This window comes from Dipodomys ordii, unplaced genomic scaffold (genome assembly GCF_000151885.1).
Source record: "Dipodomys ordii isolate 6190 unplaced genomic scaffold, Dord_2.0 Scaffold18, whole genome shotgun sequence".
In the NCBI taxonomy this organism is placed as follows: Eukaryota; Metazoa; Chordata; class Mammalia; order Rodentia; family Heteromyidae; genus Dipodomys; species Dipodomys ordii.
The window spans coordinates 8231751-8241149 of NW_012267234.1; positions in this window are offsets into that span (position 1 = coordinate 8231751).

The window sequence follows — 9399 nt, forward strand, 5'->3', positions numbered from 1 at the left end:
GCTTTGTTGTGACCTAAATCTGCCAGCTTTGCTGCTTAGAGACTTGCTGTGGTCCACTTGTTGTGTACCCCTCTGTGGAACCCAGTCCACGGCTGGCATAAATAGCTGTCCCACGAAGGTTTCCAGAATCTCACTGCACTGGTCCTGCAGCGCTGTCCAGGGACACCTTATGACAAGCACCCACAGTTGTAATAACAGAAGCGTTCCCTCCTCCCGGATCCACCTTATCCGCCATTGATCCCAGGGCTGACTCTGTTGATTCATTCACTCAGAGCCCCACAACCATCTGCGACCATTTCTGTCCATTCACACTGAGGAGAACATGGGTACACATAGCAGAGACCCTGCTTGGAGGTGCCAAGATAGATGAGTCTTAGCTAAGATTGGTGGCTCACTCCTGTAATCCTAGCTGCTCAGGAGGCTATTTAAGGACTGCGGTTTGGAGCCAGCCAGGACAGGAAAGTGCATGAGATCCTAGCAGAAAACCAGCAACAAAGGTGTGGCTCAAGTGGTAGAACACTACACTTGAGGGGGGAAAAAAAGCGAAGGGATAGTATTCAGGCCCTGAATTCAAGCCTCAGAACTGGCACCAAAAAGGAGAAGAAAGAGGAGGAGGAGGAAGAGGATAAGGGAGATGAGTCTTTAGGTCTGCTTCTGAGAGAGCAAAGCTGAGAGGAATTAGTTACAATATCCACTGGTGTGGGTCTTCAGGTACCCACTCCTTTCCTGGCCACCGTCTTCTGCATTTATTTGGGTGCCCAGCCTTTCCCACGCAGCCCTTGTATGGTCATAGTCTTCCTCAACTTTGGGCATAGCCTTTGATGAATGGATGTCTATCAGCAGCCCATCCACCTGGCCGTAAGGATCAGCCATGGACTACACCCAATCGTGGTCAATCTGACCAGAAGGGACTTTCACTGGGCCCCTAGAAAGGCGCAGTTTGTTTGCTTGTTGGAGACAATGTCACTTGTGTAGCCCAGCCTAGTGTCCAACTTGCTCCATCACCCATGCTGGCCTTCAACTCACAATCCTCCAACCTCAGCTTCCCAAGTTCTGGAATTACGAGTGCATATCAGCTCTAGGAAAATGCATTCTTGATTATCTATAAACGCAAGGCCTAGTGGAGTCTTCCGGGCAATGTGGACCAGGATTGGGGGCACTTTTGACTGCGTGCTGTGTTGAGCAGGCCAGGCTGAAGAGGAAGCAGGAGGGGAGAATTCACAGCAGGGCCCTCCTGGACTTTGACTGGACCTTCAACCCCCTCCTGTACTCTGAGATGACACTTGGAGGCTGGGTGTTCTTTGAGCTCCAGCAGAGAGCAAGCTGGGTGATCTCACTGGGCTGAAGGATCAGTACAGAAACAGCTGGATCTAGGGAAAAGAGGGCCAAGTACCTGGTTGATGGCCCTGCCAAAGACCATCATCAGCCTTACACCCCTGGCCGAAAAGCAGTGGGAAGGCCGGGGGGGGGGGGGAAGGCCACAGGTGAATAGCCTTGATACAGACAGAGGTCTGGTGAAGAAAGGGGTGCTGCCCAAGGTCCTTGCCCCCTCCAGCTTCTGCTGAGGGCCCCTTAATTCAATTCCATCTGCCCCATAAGTGCAGAGTAGCATCCACTTAGAGAAATCAGAGCAGCTGCCACTTTGACGCAGGAAAAGATGTGTGGGGGTGGGGGGAGGAGGTAGGTAATTATGCAGGAAAAATCATGTTCTTGATATTCTTCTGGCAATATTCGGGGAGCAGTGGGAGGGAGGTGGCTCTCAAAGGTGTATAGAGCCGGGGGCCAGTGGCTCACGCCTGTCACCCTAGCTACTCAGGAGGCTGCGATCTAAATTCAAAGATTGTGATTCAAAGCCAGCCCCGGCAGGAAAGTCTGTGAGACTCTTATCTCCAATTAAACCACACACACAAAAGCCAGAAATGGCTGGGCGCCCAAGGCACATGCCTGTAATCCTAGCTACTCAGGAGGCTGAGATCTGGGGATCACAGTTCAAAGCCAGCCCGGGCAGGAAAAGTCTGTGAGACTCTTATCTCCAATTAAACCACACACACAAAAGCCAGAAATGGCTGGGCACCCATGGCTTATGCCTGTAATCCTAGCTACTCAGGAGGCTGAGATCTGGGGATCACAGTTCAAAGCCAGCCCAGGCAGGAAAAGTCCGTGAGATTCTTATCTCCAGTAAACCACCAGAAAACTGGAAGTGGTGCTATAGCTCAAGTGGTAGAGCATTAGCCTTGAGCTGAAGACCTGAGGGACAGCACCCAGGCCAAGAGCTAAAGCCTCCGGACTGGGGGGGGTGGGGGGAGGGACGGGGGGAGAGGAAGGTACACTGCTCTTAAAAGGTACACTGCATCTAGAACTCCATGGAACACCCCTGGCAGAACTGTTTAATGGGAGACTTCATGGGGTAACCAAAGGGATTGTTGGGAATGGGAATGGGAATGTGTGAGCACTCGCTCTTTCAAACCCCCACAGCCTATGTGGCTGGGAGCCACTGGTACTTCACATCTGGCTCAAGCTTATATCTAGTAGCAGAGGGGGGGGGAGAGGGGGCGGGGTAGGCTAATGTGTCAGAGAGAGACAGAGACACATAGAGGCAGCGTGCTGTGAGCTCTACATACCATTGCTTTGCTTTCTTCAAGATCTTTTCTGCTGATTCCACATACCCCATGTGCTACCGTGGCAAAGAGACACCTCCAACTCTGAGAAACAAGCTCTGAGTTTGTGAACATTCGATGCAGGCGATTATCCAGCTGTGAGTAATCCGAGCATTTCTTAGGGCTTTTTGTTCTGCATAATTATAAATATTTGAGGATATTAAGCTCCAAGGCTTACACATGGAGGATATTATTTGAGCAATGGTTAGCTGCAGAGTTGGAAATGCAAACATCTTTTCATTCTTCCCTCCTGGTACACTTTAGAATACTTCATAAGATTCCAAAGAAAAAGTTTCAGTTGAGACAAAAACAAAACAAAATAACCTGGAAGCAAAATCAGTTGCTAATATTTCTAAATAGCTTTAAGAAAAAGAAAGAAAAAAGAAGACTGTGACTACTTTAGTTAATGGTGGTAGGTTTGTGATGCATTTTTCTCTAAGGGTGAGGAAAGTAATTACCACCAAACAACCTACTTGAGCCTTCTTGTGATAAAATAGTCCCTCTAATGGCGTCCCCCATACCAAGCAGCGGATGTGTACACAATGCAATGCTCAGGTGTGGGCGTCCTTGGTGAGCAGGGAGATCATGACTTGCTCTAAGCATGTGACATGGTGCATGGGGTTCCCAACAAGAGATGAGGATCTTTCCAGAAGAGGCTGGTGTCTGGGGTACCATGGAGGGCTCTGTCTGGCTAGGACCTCTCCATCTTTCCACTCAAGGGTCACCTTTCCTGTCTTTCTAGTTCCTGGTATGTCTGTCATTCCCTGTTTGCTATCCTCGTCCTAGAAAAAAACAAGGAACATGTGGCATAAACATGCCCTCAGCCTTTCCTTCTGTTTCCTACTTCAAGGATGTCTCCTGCTAGCCGCAGCCTACTCATATCCCTCGCAAGTTCCTAGAGACCTTTGCTTTTGGTGTCTTTTATTTTTTGGGCCAGGACTGGGGCTTGAACCCAGGACCTGAGTACTGTCTGTTAGCATTTTGGCTTAAAGCTAGTGTTCTACCACTTGAACCATAGCTCCACTTCTGGTTAATTGGAAAGAAGTCTCATGGATTTTCTTGCCTGGGTTGGCTTTGATCTGCGAGCCTCAGATCTCAGCCTCCCGAGTAGGTGTGAGCCCCCAGCAGCCAGCCATGTTCTTGGTCTTGGGACCCTCTTTACACACAGCACTGGGGGTGCCTACATGCTGCTCCCCCACCACATCCTTTATTCTGGGCTTTTGCTTATCGTCTCTCCTGTCAGACCTGCCTTCACCTTTGTAGCTTGGATGAGGTAAATTCTCCATCTCCCCACCTTTTGCCCGCTTCTCCATTCCTGTCACATGCAGACCTGACCCTGGATGGTGTTAGTCACTAGTGACCCCACCACCACACCAGTCACCCTGTGTCCCTCACCCTATCATCCCACACAACACCTAGGCAGGTTGTTCTGTTCCTTCATATCCAGCTGGGACCCTGAACACCCTCACCAGCCTCTGAACACCATCTCTCCATCCCTCAGCCCAAGGCCTTGACACCAAAGACCTTTGCCTCCCCACTAGAACACACACACACACACACACACACACACACACACACACACACACACACACACACACACACACACACACACACACACACACACACACACACACTGCAATTCCTGGGCTCCCCATGAAGAGTTAATGAGCAAAATCAGAACTTTGTTTCCCACCCCATCCCCTTGCCTCCACAGAGCTGAGTGGCTGGCAGGGGCCATCTTCTCCTCTCGAGACTGGGGAGATAGATGGCTGCCTTGTGCTGAGTACCTCTTTCAGGCAGTGAAAGTTTACAAAGAATTCAATATCCTTTTGGAAATCCAAAGTCTCCTATAAAGGTAGGATGAAGCAGAGATCCAGGGGGAGGGTGTGCTCCCCACACAATTCATCCAGCTCTGAGACCCTTCACCCCTTGGGTAGGGGGCAGGGAGAAGATCTGGTAACCAAGGGACAAATCCAAGGGGCCCAGGTGATTTCAGAGGCTGCTCTGTCCCCACAGTGCGGGTCTTGAGCGCCCCCTAGAGGCTTGCAGGCCACGGACAGATAATACGGACTGGGAAAGCGCTGGCTTGAGAAGTGCCGGTCAACTAGAAAAATGCCCTTCGTAAAAAACGGACAGCCACAGGAACAGAAGCATTTGGCACAGAGCACAAACACAAGTGCCCAACAAAACATCAAGCAGCAGACATTTGCCTTGCAGGGAGTTTATTTTAATCTCTTAATTTAGAAAAAAATCTTAATTTAGAACTACTAGGGAGAGCAGATGGTTCCATACTACAGACAATAACGGGAGGTGTAGAGAGGGCAAGAGACTTGCTCAAGGCCACACAGTGGCAGAGCCAGTGTCTGACCTGGTAACTGGGCGTCAGAGTCTATGACCTTAGTCAATACATGAGACTGATCCTCAACATACAGTGTAAATTAAAACAATTAATTCTGTAATCCTAGGAGGCTGAGATCCGAGGATTGCAGTTCAAAGCCAGCCCAGGCAGAAAAATTTGTGAAACTTATCTCTATTTAACCACTAGAAATCCGAAAGTGGTGCTGTGGTTCAAGTGATAGAGCACTAGCCTTGAACAAAAAGGGCTCAAGGACAGTGCCCAGGCCCCAAGTTCAAGCCCCACAACTGACCCCTCCCCCTGCAAAAAAAAATGGTTCTAAAAACTAAGGTAAGCTGGGCACCAGTGGGTTGCACCTGTAAACCTAGCTACTCAGGAAGCTGAGATCTGAGGATGATGGTTCAAAGCCAGCCAGGACAGGAAAGTCAGGAAAGTCTAAACCACCAGAAAACTGGAAGTGGTACTGTGTCTCAAGTGGAAAAGCGCTAGCCTTGAGCTAAAGAACTGAGGGACAGCACCCAGGCCCAGAGTTCAAGCCTCATGACCAACAAACAAACAAACAAACAAAGGTAGTCCTAAATACTTGTTCAGGACTGAATACTAATTCTGCACCCACCCATAGGCCCAGCAGGATCCTGTGTGCCCTAAAGTTGTCCCTGGGTTTAGAGACATGCCATCTTCCTAGCTCTTGAAGCTACCCAGAATTTGACAGGAGCTGCCCCCTCTGTTATCTGCCAGTTGGCCCCAGCTAGGACAGGCAGATCTAAGCTCCTCCAGAGGGAGAAGCAAGGTCAAAACAAGGTCAGAAGGAGGTGGCCTGATCCCTTCCCAGTGCTTGCCAGTCTTCTTGCTGTGGTCAGAGGCGTTCTCTTCAATATGCCTCTGTTGATTCTGTATCCAGATGGGCTCCCCCTGAGACCTGCTGAGGCGGGGCCAGACCCCAAACTGGGCAGAAGCTGGAAAAGAAGGCAGCTAAGAGTGAGAGGCAGCTGGGGCCAGCAGGTCATTCCTCCATCTCCATCACTGTCCCAGACTCATGAAGCAGGGTTGGTTCCTTTGCACTTCCTCGTTTTTCCCTGACAAGCCACTGTTCCTTCGTTCCCCTTCCTTGTCTCCAGCTTGTGTAGGTTAACACATCCCTGCTGAACCTCCTGCTGAGCTGACTATTTCCTGACCTCTGTTCCTTCCTGCTCCAGCTGCTGGCCGCCTGCTTCCTGGAGGTCTTCATTCATGTTCCCAAGCTGGCTCTGCTCCTGTTTTTATTGCCATCCTCTATCTCTGGATTGTCTGCCTTGCATTCTTGGGTATTAGATCCCTTGTGTTCTGAGTATGGAGGCCACAAAAGGGTGGGCATTAGTCTGGCTGGCACCAGGCCACCTGTTTTGAGGGTGTTATGGGTGATGTAGTGATACCTAGTCCTGGATTTTTTCCTATTTTCTATTGGTGTGTGCTTGGGGCGGGGGGTTGTCTTGGTTTTGTTTTTGTGCTAGCACTGAGGCTTGAACTCAGACTCATGCTGTCAATCAGCTTTTTCACTCATGGCTGATGCCACATATCACTTCAGCTTTTTGCTGGCTAACTGGAGATAAGAGTATCTGGGATTTGTCTGGCAAAGATGACTGAACCTCCAGCCTTTGAGCTCAGGCTCTTAAGTAGCTGGGATTTGGGCATGTGCTACCATTGTCTGGCTTACGCTTGAATTTTATTTGCTGATCTCTGTTATTATTGTCTAGGGATCTTTTGGGCCCTTAGACTTTTCTTAGGTTACCCAGCTTGGTGCCTTCTGGAATCTTCTATTCAGAAGCCTGACCAATCATTCATAATTAAACAATAAGTCATTTCCTCCACCCCCTTTAGTCTCACCTTTCAAGAAAAAAAAATGGGAAGCCATATTTAATGAACACCATCCATTAGATTAGATCAACAGTCTCTGAATATTACACCCCCCCCACCTTCCCCAGAAACAGTATCTCTTCTGCCCTCATGGAAGAGCATGTGGTCAAGAGGAAATTAAATAAAGACCTTTAATCTGCCTGCAGTAATATTTGAATCATTTAATTTAGGAGCTGACAACCACAAATTACTTTATTTTTCAGGCCAATTTTAGCTAACTAGGGGAGCTGGCCCTGTCCAACGGAGACTTTAAATGCCTGATTGCGGCAGGTTGGAGAGAGAGGTTTTTCTGTAGTCTTTCAAATATAATCAAAGTCAAGTTCCCCATGCTGTGTGCTTTCCTCTGTGGTTCTTGGGCAGGCTTCCCTTTCCAGCTCTCTGTGGCTGAGCCTTGGGGGTGAAAAGAGCCAGGAGACCAGGCAGGGAGCTGTTACCTCTGCAGCCTATGTTTTTCGTTCTGGCCCTGAGTTCTCATGGCCATGAAATCCAATCAAATCAAATTAGATGCCAGATATAGAGTCTTAAAGAGCTCAGCCTTGGTTGCTACAGAGTCTCAGTACCTTCTGGAATTCTTTCACTGGAAACAATGGAAGAAAAGCTTCTGACTCCAAGTAATCCTTGCTAGACACCCTGCTGGTAGCCTCTGCCACAGTCACATGCAGGGTAACATGCAGGGCCTAGGAATGTGGCTTAGTGATAGAGTGCTTGCCTCGCATGCATGAGGCTCTGGGTTCAAATCCTGGTACTACATAAACAACAACAAAAAAGACAAAATACAAGATCCTGCCTTTAGAACCATTTAGATATCACTGTTTTTGAGTGTCTGAGGAAGAAGAAAGCTCTCTATCCTTACATTAGGAGGACCAGTGACACAGAAGATGATGTTCCAGCCAGACACAGAAACATGGCTGTGTCATGTATCCCAAGCAGGCATCTACCACCACCCACGTGGGCTGCCCTGCTGGATATTTCATCCTTTTAAAGAGAATAAGTATGAAGCCCCTTTTCCCATGTCTCTAAAGGGGTGCTGGAAATGCCAGGTCTGGAGGTAAAATGAAAATTATATTCCAGGAAAACAAAGCAAATGCTAGAGTGGGAAGTTAAGGCAGATGGTAAAAAGGGAAGGCCCTGAAGGCCAAATCACCCAGAGGAGAAACACAGCATCCAAAGGTATCCCAGAATCCCTGTCCCTGGGAGGAGGGTTCTGGGTTCTGTTCTTAGAATGGCCCAGGAGGAGACAGACAGACTGAGGGCGGAGGCCAAGCCCTTAGGAACATCCACACCCAGCAAGCCTGCCTCAGATTATTAAATGGCAGTGGATAAATTTAACTAAATGTGAGTAATGGGGACACAGAGGGGAAATGAAGGGAAACAGAATCTTTTAGCCACCTAAGGAAATAAGAAGAAAATGATTGTGCAATGAAAATGTCAAACTTCTGTGCCTGAGGAGATGTAATTGGTCATTGGAGTTGCTGAGAGGAATGGGGGTTATAGGTCCTGTGGTAATGTCAAACTAATTTTATTTCACTTTACTAATGTATAGCCAAGTATCTCTGGCACAGTTTCAGAGGATCAAACTGAGAGTCAGATAATGCCGGACTTGTTTGCTGGGATGCCTCTTTGTTGTGTCATCAAGAGAAGTTGTGCTTATATTCATCCATCATCCATCCATTTGGGAAATTAAAGTTAAAGCCTAAGGATTAAGAAAGAAAAAACAATAGCTGCCAGCCACTGGTGGCTCGCACCTACAATCCTAGCTACTCAGGAGGCTGAGATCTGAGAATCACCATTCAAAGCCAGCCAGGGCAGGAAAGTCCGTAGGATGCTTATCTCAAATTAACCACTGGAAAACCGGAAGTGGCACAGTGGCTCAAGTGGTAGAGTGCTTGCTTTGAGCTAAAGAGCTCAGGGACAGCACCCAGGCCCTGAGTTCAAACCCCACGACCTACCAAATTAAAAAAAAAAAAAAGAATCAAATGGTTATTTGGAAGTCCGTCAGAGCAAAGGGTGTTTAAGTCCATCAAACACATCAAATGTTTGTGTTAGGGATATTGGGCCTTGAGAGTGAGAGAGCTGTGGCCCCAGCTGGAGAAGCCAGAATAGCTGGAAAGGGGGAGGGGGAGCCTGAGGCCAGGGCTCAGGTAAATGACAAGAAATAAGAGCCTGGTAACTCAAACCACCTCTCTGGACAGAGCAATGACCCCCAGGCCATCTCAGGAAAAGGATGAAGCTGTAGGTTTCCTAGATGTCCACTAGGGGGCAACAGAGCCCATACTCACCATGGTTACCAAAGAGCAATGCTTCATCACCTTCAAACTAGCAGAGTATGGGCTGGGAAGGTGGCTCAGTGGTAGAGCACTTGCCTTGCATGTCTGAGGCCCTGGGATCCATTCATCAGCACCACATAAGCAAAAAGAAAAAAGCCGGAAGTGGCACTGTGGCTCAAGTGGTAGAGCGCTAGCCTTGAGCTGAAGAGCTGAGGGACAGCGCCCA